The sequence below is a fragment of the Trachemys scripta genome, chromosome 4, assembly GCF_013100865.1.
Source record: "Trachemys scripta elegans isolate TJP31775 chromosome 4, CAS_Tse_1.0, whole genome shotgun sequence".
NCBI lineage: Eukaryota > Metazoa > Chordata > Testudines > Emydidae > Trachemys > Trachemys scripta.
The window spans coordinates 120,883,691-120,908,668 of record NC_048301.1 but is presented as its reverse complement, the minus strand read 5'-3'; the positions used below and the strand labels follow the sequence as shown (position 1 = coordinate 120,908,668).

General features: G+C 43.5%; 1 protein-coding gene across 4 annotated transcripts in view; it reads left to right on the top strand.

The window, feature by feature from the left end:
• The first annotated feature begins 264 nt into the window (after positions 1-264).
• NGF (nerve growth factor) overlaps positions 265-24,978 on the top strand; it is a 48,295-nt gene continuing 23,581 nt past the window's right edge. For all 4 annotated transcript variants that reach the window (XM_034767072.1, XM_034767069.1, XM_034767070.1 and 1 more), the window contains exon 1: positions 265-424. The gene's annotated coding sequence lies outside the window, so the exon portion shown is untranslated. The remainder of the gene's footprint in view (positions 425-24,978) is intronic.

Here is a 24,978-nt window from a genome sequence, read left to right as displayed (position 1 = left end):
ACATTTTAAAGTCACTGACTGGAGGCCGAGAATAAAGTGTTAGATTTATGCAGTGGGGAGTCCCTGGCCTCACTTAATATGTATTGTGTATATTCCTACAGAGCCCGTGCACACACTTTGAAACTTCCACTGCACATCTGTGCATCTCTGCATGGATTTAGGCTCTGAGCCAAAGACTGGTTTCCTGAATCAATGCAGCGCTCTGATTTTCAGGCACTAGGACCCAGGGGGAGCTTGAATCTCATATGAGTCAGTGCTGCTCTCACCCCTCAGAGCAGTGAATAAGGCTGGAGAAGCAGAGTGTGTGTGAATGGCTCATCTGATTTGGGAAAGTGTCCACAAACTAGGATACTACGGTCTACGGAACAGCTTGGGCACCCCTTAGGATTCCATCTCCCAGTGGTGTTCAGGGTACAGCTCGGAGGTGAGTGACAACACTCTGATCAAAGGGTTTTCACAAAGCAATCACAATGGTTGTTGGAGAAGTTTGGGATTTTTATATTTAGCAAACATGGTTTTGGTGTACTCTGATCCTTATCCTCCTGGATGGGGGCAGTCCAGATGTGTTTGAAAGATGGATTATACTGGCTGTGACTAGAAAGTAACATTTATGCAAAAAGCCTGATATTTTTTCCCATATTTTGGTTGGTGTATTGAGACTTAAAATAGACCTAATATGGGTTGGACGTCATGCTTATCTGGAAGGCTTCAATAAGCGTTTGTGGCTAAGTTAAAAACCTGTGACATCCTTACAGAGCAGCCCAGTCTTAAACAAATACAAGGATTCTCTCTCATCTGTTTCCACCCTATTAAATCAGACTAATTTAATGTTCACAGGTACCTCTAAGAAATCACCATTACCCTGCTCGTTTCAGGGAATTAGGCTCATTTAACATTAGCCACATTTTTCCTAAAACAATCCTACCTTAGTTCAGAAAATGTTCAGTATCAGAACTGAACTGTGGTGCAAGGCTGAGCAGAATTGATTCAAGGCTATAAGACATTGGCAGAAGCAGCAGTTCACCAGAGATACAAATTCTCTAGGTTCACATGGAAAAGCTTACAAACTCCTTGTTGTCTGCCTGCTGTGATAGGATGAAACTGTTTATTTATTTGTATTTGGTGATAAAGCTGTTTTATATAGAAGAGACACTAATCAGGGAGACAGAGATGGGGACCCATCAGGAAAAGGGAAAGAATTGGGGAGCTCAGAACAAAATGTAACTAGATAAAGTTTGTGCGCACTTTGGGGGTTTCTTCCTTCACTTTAAATTCTTATTATATGCTCCAGAACTTTTAGGGAAAAAAATAGTAAGCTTGCTTGTCAGGCTGGTTTTTCCAAATTGCCACAACTTGGAAGTTGCTTTGTAACTGTTAGGAAAATAATTCATGGGTGTTTTCATGCCTTGAAGCGTAGCACAGTAAAGCCTCTTGGGTACTTTTTGATATAAGCTAAAACAAAATGCATGAGTTCTCCTCTGCACCCCAAGACAGTCATCTGAGGGTCCTGCCTAAGTGCACATTGGTTACAGTTCTGAGTTGCTGCATACATTACAGAAAGAAGTTTCTTTAAAACAACAACTCTGTCAACTGCTATGTCATGTGCGTCAAACTCGCAAGCTTGCTGTGGTGTCAGTACTTTCTCAAGGACTGCAACAATGGGATCAATGGCCAAATTAAATGGACTGTCCAAAAGAGTAAGAGAAGCAGGATTTGGCCCTCAAATGCATGAGTCATTCTATAATAAATCTCAGCAGGATCTGGAGAGATCTTACAGCAAGACAGTAACTTTTCTGTTGAGTATATGCAAAGTAGTAGGAGTTATTCAACAACCTGAGAAATGCAGACAACTCACCCTAAAGGGATCTATCTATTTCACAATGTAATAGCAGAGGAAGTAGTGATGACTATATTGCTCATTACTTTCTCTGAGTGTTGCTACGCAATGTTAATTTCTTCACTCAAAATTTAAGAATTCCTCTTCTCAGCTGTGTTCTTGGGCTTTCAGTTAAGAGTTACACAAAGCACAATGGCTTATTCCATCACATGTATTAAATAAAAACAGTTGCGACCCTAATTCATTACAGTCGTTACCCACTTGCTTTAAAATGTGCATCAAAAATTTGTGTTTAGAAAAACTGAACATGTTTTTGGAGGTCAGTGTTACGCTAACTGCCCTTCCTTTAAGGAGCAAATAGAAAAGAGATCGCTGGGGCACATGTAGGGACTGAAGCTGTGCAAAGTGAAGGCTGCAGCAGCGTATTAATGGGTAGATTAGATCGCAAAAGCTCATATATGACTCCACTTGCTTTGGTCATGTATATGATGCTCCCTTTTACTCTTAATTTGAATTTAAAGAAATAAAAATTTAAAAAAACATTTGAAAATCCTAATACATTTGAATGAACATTTCTTGCATTCTGACCACCTCTTCTAGTTTAAATTATAAAGGCTATTTTTACATATACTGGGGAATTATATATTTGTAGTTTTAAGGCAGTAATACAGTTTTGTAGTTATTTTAGGACCAACTCTGCCTACATTACTTATACTTGAAATAAAATCTGTAGTAGAAGATTGAAATTAAATCTCACCACCAATAAAATCAGTCCAATATTGGTGGAATTAGAGATTTGAGTGTCATTAAAATCTCTGCCCTACAAAAGCAAATGAAGACAGGATCTTTCAAACCATCTAAAGCAATGGTGACCTCTGCTGGCAATTGCCATCTCATCACCATGAGCGTAATGGGTTTATTTGATAAAATGTAGAAATTGCTCTAGATTTCATTAATGAACAGCTCTAGTGGTGTCTGCACATCTATGTGCGTGTATACATCTGTGATGAACAATAGAGCCCATTATACACATATCCTAAACCAGGGACAGAGATGTTTCTCTAAGTTTCCTCCAGCAAGTCTTGCAATACTGTGTTCAGTCCATTGTTGGGGAGTAATTTTAGCACTAACACTTTCGGGGGGAAATCTGCTGCCTGAACTGTCATCGTTTGAGATGGAAATAGTTGACTTCACTATAGGCTAAATATTAAAAGATGCAATGGCCTGGAATTAATTCCCCAAATGGAAGCCGAGTAAAAGCTCTGGCTCAGTGTCCTGTTGGATTTTCTGCTTATGAGATTGACGGCACTGGGGACTGACACCCCGCCTGATCCACATGTAGCTAGTAGGCCAGATTCTCAGCTAGATTGAATGGGTGACTGTAGTGTAAATACACCAATTTATACCAGCTGAAAATCTGGCCTCCTGAAGGAACAGGAACTCCTATAGGCAATGTAGACCACCCATAAGAATGGAAACATTCATCCACTAGCAAGAATTAACTAAGGCAATGAACCAGAGAATACTCGAGACTTGTGAAGGAGATGGGATCTACCTACTGAAGTGTTTTCTACATGGAAGGCAGTTCATCGATTAGAAACATAAGATTTGGACTCCATAAGGGTCCCCGGCAAGAATTGCAACTTGTGGAACAGAAAAGCGCCAAATCATGCTGTGAAAAATATTTTCCTAAGTGAAGTGCCCTAAAAATTCATAAGTTTTAACTCTACCTTTTAAATTAACTCCTCTCCAAGTTCCTGTAAAAATAAAGCTCAGTAAAATCTACGTTTGGAACCTCAATCAATGGGAGTTAGGTGCCTAAATACCTTTAAAAAAAATCAAGCCTCAATGCTTTATTACTTGTACAATAGGAATCAATGTAGTCAAACACTACAGAACCATTTCTGCTCTAGATATGGCTTCATAAAACCCATTAGCATGATTTGTGTGCACACACTGAGAGCACCTGGGCCTTATTCTCACTTGTACAAAGGCTTGATTACACCATACTGACAGCAAAGAGAGGCTAGAAAATGCGTGGAAATTACATTAAGGTCCTTTTACACTGCCAAAGTGCTGCAAAGAGGCCAAAGGGTCTGAGTTTCATTTACCCTAATTATTTTAACATGTAAAATACTGTGTGGTCTTGCAGAACACAAAGCTCACTTTAATATAGGCTGTTATTTCATTGATGGTAAAATTATACCAACTGTATTTGGTTTGTTTAAAGCAGTGGTTCTCAAATTGGGGGTCAGGACCCATCAGGGGGTCACAAGGTTATTACATGGGGGGTCATGAGCTGTCAGACTCCACCCCAAACCCTGCTTTGCATCCAGCATTTATAATGGTATTAAATATAAATTTAAAACACTTTTTTATATAGGGGGGGGTCGTACTCAGAGGCTTGCTATGTGAAAGGGGTCACCAGTACAAAAGTTTGAGAACTACTGGTTTAAAGACTAACGGCAAAGAAAAATGAATGATATAGGCAATGTGCATGCATTTATTCACTGTAAAAAGAGGTTCATACCAGGGCACCAAAAAATATTTATTCAAGAGCAGGGAGGATGATGACTAAAGAACTGCAGAAAACTCCTAACAAAACTACATAATAGGTCAATTTGAGGGCAGCTGTAATTCAGGAGAGTCATGTTCAATGTTCTGCATGCTGGAAAAAAAAGGTTATCTGTTTATAGTGGTGAAGTTTGTAAGTAAAGTCTAAGGAAGAATTTCATTGTCAGCATGGGATGCTCAAGACAGACATCTGCCAAATGTGCAACAAAAATAAGGAGATAAATAATAGCAAGGAAATAGTATAGAAAAGTTAATACAACCCTGCCGTGAATACTGCATCGTAGCTGGAATATATGCAGCTGAAATAAAAGTCCAGAGAAAGGCAATGAAAATAATGGGGCTCTGGGTACAAGGGGGATCCTCAGCATGAGGAGAAGAATATTCAAGGTGGTATAAGAGGCATGAAATGCTGAACAGACGAGGGTAAGGGGGCACTGTAATTAACTCTTTCCTGAAATACCAGAGTAAGAGAGCACTTGAAGCTCATAGATTCTAAGCCCAGAAGGGATCACTGTGATCATCTAGTCTGACCTCCTGTAGAACAGAGGCCACACAACTTACCCCAAATAATTCTTTGAACTACAGCATCTCTTTAAAACAAAAAGAAACTAATCTTGATTTAAATATAGCCAGTGATAGAGAATCCATCAAGACCCTTGGTAAATTGTTCCCATGGTTAATTACTCTCACTGTTAACAATTTACATCTTATTTCCAGTCTGAATTTGTCTAGCTTAAACTTTCAGCCATTGGATCTTTTTATACCTTTGTCTGTTAGACTGAAGACACCCCCCCCCCCATTATTAAATATTTGTTCTCCAGGAAGGTGCTTATAGATTGTGATCAAGATGCCCCTTAATGGTCTCTTTATTAAGCTGATCGAGATCCTGGAGCGTAACTATAAGGCACGTTTTCTAATCCTTGAATCATTCTCATGGCTTTTCTCTTAACCTTGTCAAATGTATTAACATCCGTCTTGAACTGTACACACGAGAATGGACCGCGTATTCCAGCAGTAGTTGCATCAGTGCCAAATACAGAAGTAATTAACCTCTCTATGCCTACTTAAGAGTTCTGCTTTTACATCTGTAGCAGAGCCAGGTGGCCTTGTGCTCAGTGCACTTGGTTTCCAGTCTCACCCCTCCCAGCAGGAAGGGCCTTCAGTGGCTTATCCTCATTTCAGGGTTTTCAACATTCTTACTCTCTCCTTACTAGAGCGGGAGGTGGGGTGGAAATGAGGTTACACCCTCACAACACGGGCAGTTGGCAGGGGAGCATCACACGGTGCTCTACTCACCACTGAAGCGCCGCCTTCTAGCCCTGGCTGGCGATTAGCTCGGACAGTCTTGCACCCCTTCCAGCGGGTGCTCACTCCATCTCTCTCTCCACTCCCCTCCTCAACTGCTCCCTTAGCCCTCCCACCTGGTCACTGTAATTTTCCCCTTCTGGGTGGGGGATGCAATTGTGTACCAAAGTCTCTCTGTATCAGCTGTCCCAGGTAGTCTTCCAATTCACTGTTTCTCAATGGTGCCACTTGCCCAGTGGCTGATAGGGGAACCCAGGCCCACCCTTTTCTCTGGGTTCCAGCCCAGGGACCCTACAACCAGCAGCTAAGGTTTGCCCCACACTTTGCTGCTGTTTCCCTGGACTGCTTCCTACATTACCTCTATCAGCCTCCTTCTCCATCCACCTCCAGGTGCACTCTTCCCTGCAGGCCAAACTCCCTTTTCCTCCTCACCTCAGAGAGACTCCAGGCTGCCGCCCTGTCTGCCCTCAGCTTCCCAGCTTTATACCAGCCCTGCCTGTTCCTGTCCAGGTGAGCTTCCTCCTTTAATTAGTCCTCATTGCTCCCTAGCTCCTCCTCCAGGTGTAGCCTAGGCACTTAATTGGCCCACCTTGCTACCTTAACCTCTTCAAGGCAGATGTGGGGTGAACACCCCGTCACAGGGGGCCAGGGCCCTCCCACACCACTGACCCTTTGAGAGGCAGCAGTGTCAGGCACTCTGGTGTGCCCACATGCTACCACCCGTCTCCCCGACCAAGACAAGCAAGTCCAATATAGCAAAAAAAGAAGACACCTAAACCTTTAATCTCAGCTGGACTCATCTTCCTCACAGCGACGCTTGTTCAGGAGACCTCACCATAAGTCTATCTTCCTCCCCTGTCTTTTCCTTTGTAAGGTTTCTCTCCAGGTGGGGCATGCTCTGCAGGCCTGGAGGGGTGGGGCAGGGCTACCTGGATCCAGTATTGTCCTTTGACCCCTTTGGGCCCAGAGAGGGGTTTGTACACCCCATCACAGCATCCAAGCATTAGCCCTTTTGGCCAGAGTGTCACACTGCGAGTTCATATTAAAAAGCAAATATTTTGTCCATTTTAAATTAATACTCCCCCCCTCCCCCATATAGAGGCAAGTAGCCCAGGAATGTTCCAGAAAGGACTAAAGATATATGTGACTACAAATAGCATCTCAGTTACTCTAGCTAAGATAAAAGTACAATCAAAATCTGGAAATACCAATGTTATGTGTCCTACAAGAAGCATAATGTAGCCCCTTTCCATGTGAGTAGCATCTTATATTGCTGTTACGATCTATGTTTTGTACTGTATGGTATATGCAAGTATGACCAAGTTACAACTGCAAGTTATGATGCGTTGTGCATAAAGTGACATTATTGCAATGTCTGGTGGCTCCAACTATGCGCCTGTAGCTGAAGTGCTCTGCCTCTGAACGTCCCTAAAGACAAGCGAAGCAACACATGTGTGGTATACGTAACTTTGACTCTTATACATTAATTGGGAATGATTAATTCCTCTTACGCTTGTTTAAATCAGTAATAACTAATGAAGTAGAAATGTGAGAAGGAGCAGATTCTAAATGGTAGATCTCTAATAAAGTCCTCAGTAAGCACAACTGCAGCTGAAGTGGTTAATAGAGTCCAGCCCCTCAAAAGTGTCTGAATTATTTTAATATGTGAACAACTTTTTTCAAACTTTGAGAATGCATAAAAGGTCACAGAATTATACTGAGCTCTCAAGGCACACACAAAAACCTCCTTTATTCTAAGATCAAGCATGAGACTTTTGAGCCCAAAGGCTATGTTTTCCTGAGAGTTATAAGTACCTGAAGACAGGGGCTTATAATGAATGTGCCTGCTCAGCCACGCACAAGAGTCAATACTCAGAATGTTATCCTGTATAGGAAGCCATATACAAAGTCACTGTTGGGCATTAGATAAGGGTCAAATTTAGTGGAGGGACAAGGTGTGAGGCCATACTTTTTACTGGACCAACTTCTGTTGGTGAAGACAAGCTTTCGAGTTTACACAGAGCTCTTCTTCAGGACCTATAAAGCTATTCGTGGTGAAAATTAAAGCTACCATATTGAGACCAGGGCCCTTTGTATTTCCAAATCTTGATGACATTTTGGTGGAGCAGAGTCCCAGATCAAAACTTTTGTACAAGATAGTTTGAAAAGCCTGAGTGAGCATATCAAGCTTCAGCAGTATCACTTTAAATCCCCTGCTTCAGTGTATGAGAAACCCTTTGGACTCCATCTCAAACGCTGAGGAGAGAAATATTTACCTCCTAGCAAAGATCCTTTCTTCTTTTTCCAGGGATCCTGCATTTGCCATAAAGCCTCAAAGAGTTACTGTAAAGTGGTTCCCATTGGCAGAAGGCCATATCAACTCCTATCAAAGTCACATTCTCCATTACTGGGAACAGTTGTATTGTATGATTACATTTGGCATGATTACATACAGTGGAATCCTCTGAAAAAAAATTGTGTTATGGTTACAGTCTCCAATAAAAATCCAAAGAAGTTGCATGATACAGGCTCTGCAGCTTGTCAAACCCAAGGCATTCTCCTTGGATTGGCAAACCCCAATGTTATTTTCCCGGTGATATTCAGATGTTCTTGGCCTAGAACCCACTGATTGTAAAGTGGTACCTGCAACTTCTGATTCAGTTGATACTGTTATAGCTTTGCTCAGGAAGTTTCGAAAATTGAAAACTGAAGTTGGCCCATTGAATATATTTTAAAAGGACTCTTCCAAAAGATCATTCTTTAAATGTATAATCCTGTCTCCAAAATCTTATGTCCCTTGCCGTGGTATATCATAACAATGTGCCAATAAAAAAGCAGATCCTGCTCCCACTGAATTAAGTAGCAAAACTCCCACTGATTTCCGTGGAAACTGTTTCAAGCATAAAGAGAAAAAATTGTCCATCCACAGACGAGGTGATTTCTGTGGCTTTTTTTTGGGGGGGGGGGGATAACTTGACTTGCCAACCCTCATCAAAACGATGACAATCATATATGATTCAAACATCAAATCCTTTCCAGAAATAATGTGATCATGATTCTCACTCTGGTGGCTGGTCATTTATTTTTAATTGCTACATTTGTGAGAGGTGCTACAGTGTTGAAGTTGCTGGGATAAGCTTATTTAGAGATCGCGCCTATATAGTGGCTGCTTGGAAAACTAAGAAGATTAGACTGTTTGACAGTCTTTAGTCACACAGAGGAAGTTAGATTACCAATGTCAATGGGATGGGGATTATTTCTTTGATGATTTCCTATTACTCTGAGTATTTTTCTGGCTGTCAACTAATGTGGTTTTGCTAGTCTAAACATGATTTTTTATGATGTTTTACAACTCATTAATTTCACAATTTTTTCTCTAAGTGATCGAGTGTGTAATTGTGCCTCAGAACTCTTCCTGATTTTAACAGAGTTGTCTCATTCATCCATTTTCTTTATTTTGTTTTCAGTCGAGCCATATGAAATCTAAATAAAAAACAGAAAGTGTATTGAGTTCATCAGAAATCTTCCACGTGAGGACTTGCCAACCACCCCACGTTACATGTTATCTTTGTTTCCTGGTTAAACAGTTTTGGCTCAGAAGTGAGCACTTTTTTTCTGTTTTGAAATTTACACTTTGTTATGAGACGTGGCCATGTGTGGGATAGTTCACGGAACTATGAAAAAGCATGTCCACACTTCGGTGCCAATTAGGTTCAAAGAGATTTCTAGTAACTTCAAGGACAACTCAAATTGTGCATCATGCATCTTCATCTGGTCATCACTTCTGAAGGGGGTTGCTCCGGCAAGGTGCTGAGCACTTTGGCCCCAAAGCCCCACAGCACAGACTTAACTTTAACCCTCTGAGGAGTCCCATTGACTCCAATGCTGAGCACCTTCCAGAATCAAACCCATAACTATGCAACAATGTAGCCATCAGTGATTAAACACTTTTCACTTCAGCCCTGATGTAAGCAATGCAACTCTGGTGGCTTTAGTGGAGGGATGAATTTGGCCCTTCAAATTTTTACAGAAGCAAAAAGGACTACGTTTCTGTCATGCAGATGTCTGAAAGTGGATACTGAGGGTATGTCTACACTTACTAGGAATCGGCACTGCAGCGATCAATGCACTGGGGGTCAATTTAGCGGGTCTAGTGAAGACCTGCTAAATCAACCGGAGATAGCTCTTCCGTTGACTCCGGTATTCCACCGGAACGAGACGCATAAGGTAAGTCGACAGGAGAGTTTCTCCCATCAACCCAGTAAGGTGTGGACACTGTAGTAAGTCAACCTAAGCTACATCGACTCCAGCTATGGTATTCACATAGCTGGAGTTGCATAACTTAGGTCGACTTAACCCTGTAGTGTAGACCTGCCCTGAGATAGCTACATATCAAGGCTTAAAAAAATCCACCCATCAGTGGGCAGTTTTCCCAGGTAAACAGTATGGAAGCAGGCTGAGCCATACATTTATGGATATTAAATTTGTTTCTAGTTATTTTGGATGTGAAGGAAAATCTTCTAAATGCAACTGATGCAATGTTCTATTTCTGAGTTTGCAGGCAGACTGCTCCAGTGCCTCCAGGGCCGGCACTTCCACTACGTGACCCTAGGCGGTTGCCTAGGGTGGCAGGATTTGGGGGACAGCATTTTGCCGCCCTCGGTGGAAATTTGGCGGCGGGGGGTCCTTCCACTCCGGGTCTTCAGCGGAAATTCAGCGGCGGGTCCTTCACTTGCTCCGGGACCCGCCGCTGAAGTGTCCCGAAGACGCGGAGCGGAAGGGACTCCCGCCGCCGAAGACCCCAGGCCCCCTGAATGCTCAGAGGAGGAGCACTGCCGCCTAGGGTGGCAAAAACCCTGGCACTGCTCCTGAGTGCCTCTGCTGCTGCTCAGAGCTTTCCAAATTCACTGTACCACCAGTTTCATCTCTGCATCAACTAGGAAAATAAAGACCAATTTTTCAAAAGTAGTCCAAGTTTGGCTGCTTCCATTTTTAAATGTCCAATTTTATATACTTGGAACCTGATTTCCAGAGGTGTTGCGCACCAGAAATTCCCATGGACTCCAATTTGAGTTTTAGGCACTCAGCACCTTTGAAAATCAGGCCCTAGATATGTAAAATTAGGCATTTAAAAATCAAGGCACCCAAAAGTAAAGGCCACTTTTGAAAATACTAGTTTGCACAGTAATGAGGCAGTGAGTTTGGTCACATTCTATTGCCTGAGAAGTCCCCAGGATTGGGCCTATAATGATTTGCATAAATATTTCTGAAAGACCAGAGGACAGCTGTTTGTAATGAATCCCGGATTTCTGCTTAGTTTTCCTATTTATTACTGTGTGTCCATATATAATTTTGTAGGTCTCACAATAACTAGAACATTATAAAAGTCTCAGTTCCAGCAAAACCACCAATTTTTATTTTTGATCTTTTTTGTTATTTATCCCATTTATCATAGATCAGTGCACTTTTCATGTTATTTTATTAGCAGTTTAATTTTAAATGCCCCCAGAAATCTTAAAGACTCTGTGTACCCTTTAAATGTGAAAGATTCACTGTCTGAGAAGTAAATACTTATGTTACTCCTGGGGGGAATTCTGCACCACTGCGCATGTGCAGAATTTATGTCCCCTGCAAATTTCTTCATTTCCCCCCAGAAAAATGACTTTCTGATGGGGAAGCAAAGGGAAGCCAAAAGAGCGGTCATGTGACCCTCCCCAGCAGTATGTTTTGGGTGCCCAGGGCAGCCGGCAGAGGTAAATCACTGTGGGGCAGGACTGGGGCAGACCCAGCTTTGTGGCTCCTACCCTTGGCTCAGCTGCTAGTCACAGCTGGGCTGGGGAGGATGGGACTTCTGCCCCTGCACAGCATCCAGGGCCAGGTCAGACCTACTCCCAGATTACTCCCCTGAGTGCAAGATGTTCTGCAAACTCCCCCTCCCCGCCACTTCCTGCACCCATCTCTCCTCAGCTGCAGGGGAAGGGATCCTTGTACGGGGAGCTGCTCCCTCATCCACCCAACGCCCATGCACCCAGACCCCCTCATACCCAGACCCTCCCACCGCACCTCACCCCCCACACTCAGAACCCTCCGCAATAAGCCCCACTTCCCCTGCACCTGGACCACCCTGACAAGCCACCTGCACCTGGATCCCCATTCCACCAAGTCCCAACCAGTTACACCTGGATCCCCACCCCTAAGCCCCACTCCCTCAGCATCTGAGTCCCCCACAGCCAGACCCTCCTGCCAAGCTCCATCCCCCCACAGCCAGACCCCCGCCACTGAGCCCCAACCACCTTCACATTGACCACCCTGCAGAGTCCCATTACTGTTGCACCCAGAAACCCCAGCAAGCCCCTGTGCATCCAGATCCCGCCCCCCCCCCCCCGATACCCCACTGAGCTGCCTGCATCCAGATTGCCCCACACAGAATCCTCTCAACCCATACCTGGATCCCCCCACATTAAGCCTCTCCACACTTGGATCCTGCCTTACTGAGCCTGCCTGCCCATACAGAGAGGCAGGGCCCTGGGGTGTTTCTGGGACAGGCTGGGTCCTTGTGCTGTGTCAGGGTTGGGTGCAGCCTCACTGCTGAGTCTGTGTCTAGGGGGACGGAGCTGCACAGTGATCTCCCACCTCTGTGCAGCCAGTGGCCTGTGCTTCCCAATGCCATGCTGGAGCCTCCACACTTATTTGACAAATAAAATTTCTGTATTCCTTTCAATATCTGATTCTTTGGGCATTCCTCACTATTAGGGAATAGGAGGTTATCTGAAATTTTTATATTTGGATTCATATCTGGTCTTCACTCTTACAGAAGAGGACTGGAGTTACAGTTTATGGAGCCCGTATCTGTTTGAGGTTTGATCCCTATAAGGATATAATCATAGGAATGGAAGGATATTGTGATCCCATCCGCAAGTCTCCTCTGAGAAGGAGAGTTTTATGGTTAAGATACAGATTAGGGCTCAGACCTGGATTCAATTCCTGTCTCTGCTACAAATTTACTCTGTGAACTTGGGCGAGTCACTTAATTTCTCTGGGCCTCAGTTCCCCTATTATAAAATGGGTATAAACTATACTTTCCTGTCTCCTATTCTGTCTTATCTATTTAGACTGGAAATTCTTTGGGGCAGGGGCTGCCTTTTGGAGCATGTTTGTATAATGCCTAGCACCAAGGGGCCTGTAAGTGTTACTGTTATGCAAATATTAATCTACTTCTTAATTTTTATATACAGCAACTCATTGTGGGAAATCATTCTTAAATATTAGTAATCCATCAGCAAGGGCATTGGTATATTGTGATGCAGCTGGAAATGCTGGCATCAAAAGAGATAATCCAAGTGCCCCTCTGGATGCAAACAGATAATATTCAGAGAATTTAAAAAGGAACAGAGAAGTACTTTGCCAAATCTTGAAGATTATAACGGATACTTTTGGAATCATAATCCCAAAACACAGTCCAATCAACCATATCTGAGTTCATCTGATACAGGCCTCAATTTGCTTCATCTTTGCTCCCATTTGTTTCTGATTTAAATTGCCATCATACTTGGCAATCTCAGAGGACAAGAACTGAATGCCTAGAGAGACTTAGCATCCCTCTTCCCTAACAATGGTCTTTTTTAGGACACTGATGACCCCCATTGATTGGGTGGTATTATTTACATTAGGATCAGGGACCCCATTATACTAGGTGCTACAATGAGAGATGGTCCCTGCCCTGAAGAACTTATATTCTACACAGAAAAGACAAAACAAGATGAGAAAAAAGTATTCTATTTTACAGCATATAGTACTTGTCGCCCTTGGAAGTCACTTAACTTTTCTGTGCCTCAAGGTATGCAACACTGCAGCTGGGAGCACACTTCCTACTTCGGGTATACAGAGTTGTGCTATCGGGGCTTAGGATACACTAATAGTGTGGATGTTGTGGCTTGTACATCCCAGCCCATCTGATTCTCTAGGCTTGACAGCCCAAGCTGCAACATCCCCACTGCTATTGTTAGTGGGCTAGCTCAAGCCCTGCTTGTGCGAGCGTCTACCAGAGCTGGGAGGCTGTCTCCCGGTTGCAGTGCAGACAGACCCTCACTTTCCCCAATACACCTCTACCCCGATATAACACGACCCAATATCACACGAATTTGGATATAATGTGGTAAAGCAGTGCTCCGGAGGGGCGGGGCTGCACACTCCGGTGGATCAAAGCAAGTTCGATATAACGTGGTTTCACCTATAACGCGGTAAGATTTTTTGGCTCCAGAGGACAGCCTTATATCAAGGTAGAGGTGTATATAGCAGGGGATACAATGATTTACCTATTTCACATGCAAGTTATGAGTATTTAATGTTTTCAAGGTGCTTGGACATCCTTGCAAGAGAAGTAAAAGAGGAGGGCATGGAGTATCATCATAATCATCTTATGTCTGCACTTGAGTTGTGTTGCATTAGCATAGGAATGGAAAATGACCCAATTTATCACAGCTTTGTGGTAGTAATGTTTTTCAATTGATGTAGAAAAATAGCACCTTCGCTGTAATTTTGCCACAGTAAGGATGATTTCCCCATAGCTATTACTCAAGTTCAGGACTACTGCTGTGACAAGTTAGAAAACAGCATTTCAAGAAAGGCAGAGTCCTGTGTACTCAACAGGAACTTTGTGATATGTGCAGGCAATCCAGACAAAAGCCAGTTTCCACAGCAAGTTGAGTTGAGCCACAGAGCATCATTTTTTCAGGGACTATTGGATGCCATATTCCTCTCCTTTGTGAAAATAAGTATTGTTTTGAATGTTCAGCAGATATAATGTATCAGATACAAGTTAATTTGGTGGGGGGGAGGGGTGCAGCGCAGAAGGGTAAATACAAATTAAGCAAATCAGCACCTTAAAGGATTCTGAGGGGGAAATGGCCTCCTTGTAACAGGCAGGAACGTGGAACATTGGACAAAAAGGTTAGCACTGGGTATTAGATAATGTGGACCAAGCTTTGTGCAATTTTATTTTCTTGGAATCTTTTCATCAACTAGTCCACAGTGATGTCACTCCTTTTCTAACCTATTTGTGATATTTCATGTAGAGTCAGGTCAGTGCAGAGAGAGGAGTACTGTTATTATGGATCAAGACAGGACACACTGGGTGCGCCAAATAAGTCCCGACAGCTTGATCCTCAATAGAGTTATAAAGAGGGACCCCCTTTGGTCCAGAGCCTGACAATCTCTCAATTACCTCAGGCAAAACTCCAGTTGATTCCACTGGCTTCTCCTAATTCCTTACTCCATCAGTAGATGGCTGTATGCAGGGCCGGCTCCAGGCACCAGCCGCCCCAAGCAGGTGCTTGGGGCGGCCTCTCTGGAAAGGGGCGGTACGTCCAGCTATTCGGTGGCAGTTCGGCGGACAGTCCCTCACTCCCACTTGGAGCGAAGGACCTTCCGCCGAATTGCCGCCACAGATCGCGATTGTGGCTTCCCCCCCCTCCCCCCGCTTGGGGCGGCAACAACCCGGGAGCCGGCCCTGGCTGCATGTGATATCTCCTGCATAATAATGTTGGCACCCATAAAGTAACAGCTCCCATTTATTCCCTATCCAACTGGTTTTCCATGCCCAGGGCCTCCTTTCTGTTCAAGTTGACTGCTGTTCACCATGAGCAACTATTAATACAAGTTATATTTGCTCCATATATCTTTTCATGTTTGTCTTTGACTAGGAGCCCAAGCAGAGTGACTCCACCAAATATGGAGACTTATCCATACAAAGGGCCAAGTTCTTCTCTCAGTTGTTTGTTCCTATGGTATAAACCAAGCCAGTGTATATGACTTGAAGTCAATGGGAGTGGTGCGCTTGTAACAAAGGACAGAAATTATGCCCAAGTCTCCAGCACTCTACACTACTATGGATATGTATTTAAGTCCTATAGGAGCAAGATACCATTGAAAGGGTATTTTAAAATGATTCTCTTTAATTGGGAATACACTTGATTCTTCCCCCCGCCCCCAAGCGGCCTATTCAATTTTGTCATCAAAAGAGCAGCTCAGACATTCAGCCCCTTTCCTGGGGAAGAAAGGGACAAGCCTGTGCATTGTATCAAAAGAAGAAAAGGAGCAGACTATGCAGGATAATACAAACAAATTCAGAAGAAACTTCATTAACCTGTGACCAATAATTTTTCCCACAGGGCAGAATCAGAATGTTTCACTTAGAAAACCCCTTCTCTTGTCTGTCTGTCTGTCACCTTCACTTTCTGGCTGTCCCCAGCTCAGTTCCTTCCTCTTGAGATTTGTCATCTAAGATAAGCACAATATAGGGATAAGCCTCTATCCCACTAGGGTTGCCACCCTCCAGGATTATCTTGGAGTCTCCAGGAATTAAAGATGAATCTTTAAAGCTTATGTCATGGGATGACACCTCCAGGAATACAACCAACCCTAACTAGCAACCTATATCCCACCCAGACAGGACCACTCCCTGATCATGCTCTCTCTGCATCTTGCCTGCCCTGGAACATCCCAATCCACTAACAACAGACCATCACATGAGATGCTTGTTGCTTTCCTATGCTAGCCTAACCATAGCCATCATGAGTGATGTGAGGATTGGGCCCTCTAGGCAGCATCCCACACTGTGGTCACTGCAGAGCCCAATCCCTTCCAGAGTTGTTGGGTGACAGGAGAGTCCCCCCACCCAGCTACATCCTTGTGCTCCCCTCTGCAGCCAGGCAGCTCCAGGGGCTGATGAAGACTGGGCAAAGGGCCATGACTCCACTGTCAGATTTTAAGGCCAGAAAGGACCATTGTGATCTAATCTGACCTTCATAACAGGCCAAAGGACCCCCCTAAATTAATCAGTTACTACTTCAAGGCCAGTAGCTGTGGTTGAACTAGAGTACATCTTTTAGGAAAACATACCATCTTTATTTAGAAGTTTCCAATTAATCCACCACAACCCTTGGCAAATTGCTTCCATAGTTAATTATCCGATTTAAAATGTGTAATTTGTTTTGAGCCTGAATTTCTCTAGCTTCAACTACCAGCCACTGGATTTTTATACCTTTGTCTGCTAGAGTGAACACCTCTCTATTATCAAATTTCTGTTTGAGAAAGGGTCGGTTTTGACAAATGTTTTGTTTCACTTTTTAAAATGAAAAGTTGTGTTTTTCCAATCTGAAACAATTTGGTTAAGAAATTTTATTTAATTTATACTAAAAACATTACATTTTTACAAGTTTCAGAGTAACAGCCGTGTTAGTCTGTATCCGCAAAAAGAAGAACAGGAGTACTTGTGGCACCTTAGAGACTAACAAATTTATTAGAGCATAAGCTTTCGTGGACTACAGCCCACTTCTTCGGATGCATCTAATTTATTATGCTCTAATAAATTTGTTAGTCTCTAAGGTGCCACAAGTACTCCTGTTCTTCTTTTTGCATTTTTACAAGGTCATGTTAGTTAGTTAAAACATTTTAGTTGACCCAATCAGATTTTTTTCAGATGATCAGTTTGTGAAAATTTTGAAGATGGACCTTTTTGTCCCATTTTGAGATGAGAAAAGTTTCAAAAATCTCAAAAAAACCTCTTGTGGGAGGAGAAAGTGATTTCTTACCCCGCATAGTGGCTTAAGCGTTACTTACAGAAAGTACAGGCCAGAGATAACAGACAGTCTTTTAATTCCCCATGTCAGGATTCCTGTCCAGGCCCCGTTTCTATCCCTATTATTAATGCATCTTATCCACATTATAAATACTCAAAGATGTTTCAGCTCTTCCCAGATGCAAATCTGTCCTGCCCCAGGAATTCTTGCCAACTCTTTTCTCTCTCATCTTCTCAGGCATATGCTGTAAATAGGAGAGTGCACAAGGTTCAGTGCAGAGCTACACATTCCGGAGCCTCTTCTCTGCCAGAACTGTGCATTCCCAGCTTTGCCAAAGCACGTGGAACCACTCACATGAGGGAGAAGAAATCAGGCTGCAAACTACGTTCTTATCTAGACACCCATCACTGTACTATCTGTGTGCCTCCCAAAAAAAGAGCTAAGGCAACATGGGGTCCAACAAATGAACTATATTTCTCCCTCCTCCCTCTCCCACTTTTGTGTCTGACTCAGAGGGGGAGGGAAAGAATGAATGTGCTTCTCCACCCTTTTCTTTTTTTTTTTTAGTTGTTGCAAGAATACTAAAGAAATTATGGCTCCTGATAAGGAACATTTTTCTCCATGTCACATACAACAATTTAACAAACTGCAGAATTTCCTCCTGCTTTGATCTGAATTTTAAGTGTTTTGTCCTTTAACAAGATAGCTTTTTAAGAGAGTTCATAATCAATTTCAATTCAGCCTGCAGCTTTATGGCCTGTTGACAACTCAACATGTCTTGGAAGTGAAAGGAAATAATTTGCCAAGAGGCAGACATTTTTCATGCTGGAAAATGGCTGATTTTATGGTCTCTGTTAAGATTTTGAAGTTAATTGCTTTATATTCCTAGTAAGATCTTAGTAACCTAATCAAAGAAAGTAATCAAAATTACTTTTCGATGGCACTTTGAAACTCTGGTATCCTGGGCATAGGAAGTATGTTCTCTGAAGCATTTTTATTTTTAACTTTTTAGATTTTTGACTTTACAATAGGCAGAAAGTGACATGCATAAATTGAGATTTTTGCGTAACACAATGATTTGATTATCCTTTTCAAACTCTAGAGTTCATCCAGAAGAAAACAGCAAAAGCAGAAATAGTGTTGTCAGACAGAAGATATATAAGGCCTTTTTACAGGTTGGGGGAAGATTTTCAAAGAACAAACTTGCATTTATGTCTTTGAACGTCTCCTCCATAGTTTATTTCTCCTGTTGTGCTGATTATTCTGCAATTCTGGAGGCCTCATTGCTCTGGTGAAAAATTGTAATAAAAATAGGAAATGGCCAAAGAGGGTCCATTCTTGTGACATTGATTGTGAGCACAGCCTAGGTCCCGGCTATTCAACACCACATAGGTTTCTAGAACCAGTTCCCAGAGCAGGTGTTCTGAAACATTTTTGTACTGTAGATGACAATTTAATACAGAGATTATCTTGTACATCTCTTTCCCTTCACACTTGTGTGCCCTACATCCCCTCCCATTCACAACAGAATGTCATTACAACAACTGACTATTGAGGACTGTTGGTTAATGCCTTAATTTCTTGGTCCAATAACAATGTATTAAAGTAAAACTCCTTGAATGTATATAATATATCCAGATACACCGCTTCTTCCCCCCCCTCAAATTATAAACTTTTTACAGTGAATAATGAATGATATAATGATGGCAAACTTCAAATGTGACTGGTTATTTTACTGTCTAATACTGACTCACAGTAGATTGAAATATGGATTTTCCATCAGACTTTCCCTAATTGCTACTGTGAAGCTATAAAAAGTGCATGGTCTTGACATTTGGGTTTGGGCACATCTCTATAATGCAGCCTGAGCATCATCCCAATTGATGCTTTTTATTAAAAAAGATCCCAGAGAACTTTGTGAACTGATTTAAATGATATGTATTGGAATCACTTCATTCAACACTGAAAAGAAGAGTTTGACCCACCAGATGGTCACAACTTTACATCCTTAAAATTGTGAATCCTCTTAATCTTTGTTAGAGGATAAATCAGATTCAGTGCGTCACATACATTTAGAAAGGTCTGGTTTACTAATTTGTTCACTGTGCAGTATTTTTGCTGCCTGATCATTCCTCTGTGCACCCATGCTTAGCCTCAGTGACCTACAGAGAAAGTGTTTGTGGACAGCTAATTGAAAAACAAACTACTGGAATTGCTTACATGGAAAAGTATCTGATGCATTTTTAGCTGCTTCTACTATGAAGTATCACATGGTAACAGGAAGAGAAACGTCAATCTGTTACTAGCCAGCTGTCTGTACACCATCACGAAGTGCCCCACAGATCATTGTCCAAGGTAACATTGAACTCTGAAGTAAGTCTGCTTAAATGTAAATGCCATGTTTGGCAGAGTCCAGCACCAGGCTAGATAAAGGATTTAGGTTTTGTATTTATATTATCTAAAAAAATGTAATAGAGCTATACATTCTAGCAATGGTGCTGCTTGCACATTCAATTAATTCTGTCCCAAGGCTCTGCAGTGCTAAATAGCTAAGACTTAAAACAGTCTCAGTAAGAGATCTGATAGAATTTTGCATCAAGCCCACACTCAGGCTGGGTCTACACTACCCGCCTGAATCGGCGGGTAGAAATCGACCTCTCGGGGATCGATTGATCGCGTCTAATCGGGACGCGACAATCGATCCCCGAATCGACGCTCTTACTCCACCAGCTGAGGTGGGAGTAAGCGCTGCCGACAGAAAGCCGCAGAGGTCGATTTTGCCGCCATCCTCACAGCGGGGTAAGTCGGCTGCGATACGTCGAATTCAGCTACGCTATTCACGTAGCTGAATTTGCATATCTTAAATCGACTCCCCCCTGTAGTGTAGATGTAGCCTCAGAGTAGGCAGGCTCCTGTAATGATGCACCACAGATTTGTGCTGGGAATCAGAGTGTAGGGGATAAGGTGAAGCAGAAGTGAGTTCTCTAGAACAGCTAATTAAACCCTTGAATAAGCTCTTGTATTTCCTTCTCACATTTCCATTCAACAAACAGCAAAACAGACAGGAAGAGGGAACATTTTAGTGAACTTTCCTTTTGTTTAAGGAAAATGACGAAATATTCAGCATTTCTGAGGAGAAACGAGATTAGCTTTAGGCTTGTGCTGGGGAAAGCCTTACGGGCACGAGGCGCCCTTCAGCATTTACTGTGATGTTCAGTGGTGCAGAGGAAGAGAAGTAATTGCTTCTACTGTAACAATGAACCCTACTCATGTTTCTGCTGCCTGCATTATGTGGTATGTGTTACAGTATACAGTACAGCTATAAGAACAGATGTTAAACTCCAGAGACATAATTTGAAGGCAACCTTGTGTTGTAAACGTTAATCACTAAGTGGTTGGTAATTAAAGAGTATTGCATCAAGTTGGATACAGTTAGGATATGATTATTCATGCCTTTTGAATGTATTAAGTGTGAGATTGTGTCAGGGGCATTAGGTTTGTATGGAATTTCCTATGTTACAAATGTGATAAAATAGCAACTATCACACATGCTAATCAAAGCAAGTAGACAGATAACATTACAAATGCACAACGACAAGGGAGCTGGAAATAAGGATGATTTAGTTACAAAAGTGCTGTTGATAAAATTCTCATTGCACAATTTGGGGCAGATTAAGAATCCAACAAGTGCCTTAAGGAAACACGTATTTTTCAATTTCCCAAAGGTTTGTCAAAAGTGATAGTCTATAATCAACTCAGAGGAGAAATATGGGGGTTCCCTATGTAGAATACAAAGTCTTAGTAACATCCTTTTGGGTTTCATTCCCATAAACAGGAACAGAAGAAGCTACCAAGCATTCAAGCCAGCATTTGGATTTACTTCAAAATGCTCCATTCCACTTCCAGATGATGTTTTCCCTGCAGGAATTTGTGTAGATTGCTAGCAATCAGTGGAAAACTGGTATAACTCCCTCAGCCCAACCCCATTACTCCCTCCCCTCAGGCAGAGTCCAAGCATGCAAAAGTTTGGCAACAAAGGCAAAGGTTTCAGAAAGCTAAAGTGAGTGAGGAGGAGATGCAGTGGAGATTTTAATCAGAACTGTGTAGCCAATACTGGAGGTGCAGTGTGAGGAAGCAAGTGCACAATCCACTGAACTGCAAAACCCAGGGAACAGATTAACACATGTAAGCGGAGGAATGGTCCTGCTATCGTGGGAAATTTCCCTGGCCTAGACACCACCCTTGTGGAATTGGCTAGTGAAAGAATCTGAGTCCTCTCTCCCACTCCCTTTACCCAGGAGCCTGCCTGCCATCGAGGGTCCCCTTCCTCCTTCCCATGGGGCAGAGTCTCCGTAATCCCGACAAGGCCGGGCCCAGGATCCCTGGGGTGCTGGACCCCCACTCTCGTTGTGGTCACTTAGGACAGTGGCTAGGGTATCCCTACGGCAGGGTGCTCTCTCCCCCCCGGCCACGTCCCTGACCCACTGCTCATTACATAGAGTTCAAAGCAAACACAATTGATTAAACAGCAACCAACAAACAAAATAAGGAAAAACGGGCCGGTTAAAGGAAACCACGTCACCCCCTCTGTGGGCCGGGGATGCCACCAGCCGCCTCTGGGCTGCAAGGGAAGGTCAGTCTGTCCCTCGCACGCCCCAGGCCCCTGCCCTGGCCATGCTGCAGAGACGCGGCGGGTCGGACACTTGCTCTGGCCGGGGCCGCCCTCAGGCTCTAGGTGGCAGGGCCCTTCCCCCCAGCGTTGCCCCCTCCCAGTCCGGCCTGTGAGACCCCTTGGCTGGGGACCTCTCCCTGTGCTGGGCCCTCTGCCTGGGGTCCCCCCTCGCGCTCCCCAGCTGCTCACCGCACTCGGCTCCGGACGGCCCCAGCTCCTGCCTCAGCGCGGCTGCGGCTCTGCCTCCAGCGCTGCTCCCCGGGCTGCCCCTCTGGCCGGCGCGGCTCTGCTCCCCGCCCGGCTCTGCTCTCTGGGCTGCTCCTTTCTGGCTCTGCCCCCGGCCCAGCCCCGGCCCCTGCTCTCCCCTTAGCTCGGCCCTGCGCTGCCTCGGGCAGCTCCAGCCCACTCGAAGGTTGGGACCCCAGGCTCCTGACTCCCTCATTGGCCTGTCTGCCCTGTCAATTGGGCTGATCTGGAGCACTGACCTCTCCCCGTTGGCCCTGAGGAGTCTCAGGCTTCTGATTTCCCATTGGCCTTTTCCCTTGATACTGGGAGAGGGCCAACCAAAAACCCCACTAAGCCAACAGTCCCCTTACATATGGACAGGAACTGGCTTCAACTGCGATCCCGATTGTTCCCTGAATGTAACAAATAAAATAATTTTTTAAAAAGTTACCATACACGTCTAAGAGCTACAGAGTTGAAACTATCCCTCTTCCTTAGTTCATACTAAGGCTCTCAGCCAAATTATATTTTGTGAAGATCCTGCTGAGAATTGTGCTGGCCGTCAGGGAGCAGCTTTGTGGGTATCTGCAAAACTGGTTTCAATGGATAGCCAAGGATTCTCCCTCTGTGGGGAAATCTACAAGTGACAGTGTCAGTCCTGAGTAGGGTGACCAGACAGCAACTGTGAAAAATCGGGACATGGGGTGGGGGTAATAGGCACCTATATAAGACAAAGCCCCAAATATCGGGACTGTCCTTATAAAATCGGGACATCTGGTCCCCTTAGTCCTGAGGACCTGGTCTCTAAATGTTACGTCTGTGAAACCAAATGCATTAGTACTTCCTTTAAAATGTACAGCGCCTGACTCTCAATTACATTCAGCCACCTTTACATGCTTAGGTAAAATTATATTTATACCCACTGCAAGTGTCCTTCACAGGGCAGTGACTAAATGAGAATCAGGCCCATAGTATTTTTGAATTGGAAAGGTAAATGTCAACACTGTATTGATCAGTTTGAGAGAAGTATTTGGAATAAATTCTGAAGATTGTGTTGCTGTTCTCACAAGTTATCTTTCTGGGGTCTCAACAGTGCTTAACCCTCTTCCCACGGTTGCTATCTAGTCTCCCCCTCATCTGCTTACAGGTTCCACTTTCTAACAAGGGAGCTACAGCACTAGGCGAGGTATTAGCATACCTTGCTTCTGCCAGACTCTTTTAATGCACATAAAGAGTTAGGATTATTTCAAAAGACAGATCACCCCAATCCCAAGGATTTCCATAGCCAGACCATAGAGTGATCTTACTGTGAAAATGGAAAAAGGCTCATATCTAATACAGCAAAGGAGCTATGAGGAAGATAAATAAATCATACCAAATCTAGACAGGGCGTACATGAGCACAGTAACACTGCATCTGATCTTGGTCCATTCTTTGCTGAATTACTACATTTTAGAGCCCAGCACAGTCAGAAGATCAGTGAAAGATATAGGAGCAGCTGAAGTACCAGCACTGCAAAACTGTGCAAGGAAAACCACCACCAATACTTTATAATTTAAACACGAGGAGTAATTTAGCCTACACTGGAAAGCCATATTTCTGGAAGAATATGGTAAAAAACTCAACTACATGTAAGTATTCAGGTAGCACGAGCTAAAGTAGATTGAACATTACCTTACAAAATGGTTAAAAAAACAAAAACCTTGATGACAGCAAGAGGTTCCTGACTTTCCAAGTATTTTGTAGGACGCATTCAATCTCCACAAACTACTGAAACCAAACAAATAATAAAAAGCTCACAAATATTGCTACCAGGAACCTCTATTGCCAACTGTAGCTTTGTAAGGATATTGAGGATGACAGGTTAGTCCAAGCCCTTCTAAAATAGTGAAACATTTCCTGTTTGTAAGCAGAAGTTGCTCAGCAGTCTGATTCCCACTTCCACTAAGGCCCCTTTATGTTGCCTTATAGTGGGCATAAATGTAAAAGTAGCTTTAGCATAAATGAGGATTGGGCCATCTCTCTAAGGAGCATTTCATCTGAGCCTTTGCAGTGAGTTGATGTGGGATCAGCAGAGCTGGACAGAAACTCCCCAAGATCTACCAGTGAAAAAAACAAAACCCTTCCTGAGGTCTTTGGGCTGGATGCTGACCATCAGGCAACAGGGCTCAGCAGGTGTACATTATTCACATTAGTATAACCTCACCCCATAACATAACAGTCACAGTTCGCACCCCCTCTGCACCTGTGTAGATCAGTATTTTTCAGGCCCCAACAATTGTAGTTTGAGTTCTGATGCGGAGTCACCCTCTTTTCAAGCTCCTCCTAATGTTCTTGGTGGGTGAGAAACCCTCTTGCCATGAAAGACTTGCAGCTGCTCCCTTCCCTCAAGCTCAGACATGATACAGAAAGCAATCCCACTCCACACTGGGTCCACTCCCAAGAGCCCACAACTCAAGCTAAGATATGAACTCAGTTCAAACTTTCCTTCCTCCCTGGAAGCATTAGCTGGATTTCTGGGCAGCACCAGCTCGCCTCTGTGTGGCCTGACACTTTCACATGGTATTGGGATTTCCACCAATGAAGAAAGTTGGGCGGAGTATTTCTGGCCTGACTGGGTTCACTGTCAGGTTCTCGTTACATCCCAATGGGACCCAAGAATCTTTCTGAATGAAGTTATTTCACTGTGAAAATGAAGAACAGGAGTACTTGTGGCACCTTAGAGACTAACAAATTTATTAGAGCATAAGCTTTCGTGGACTACAGCCCACGTGGCTGTAGTCCAC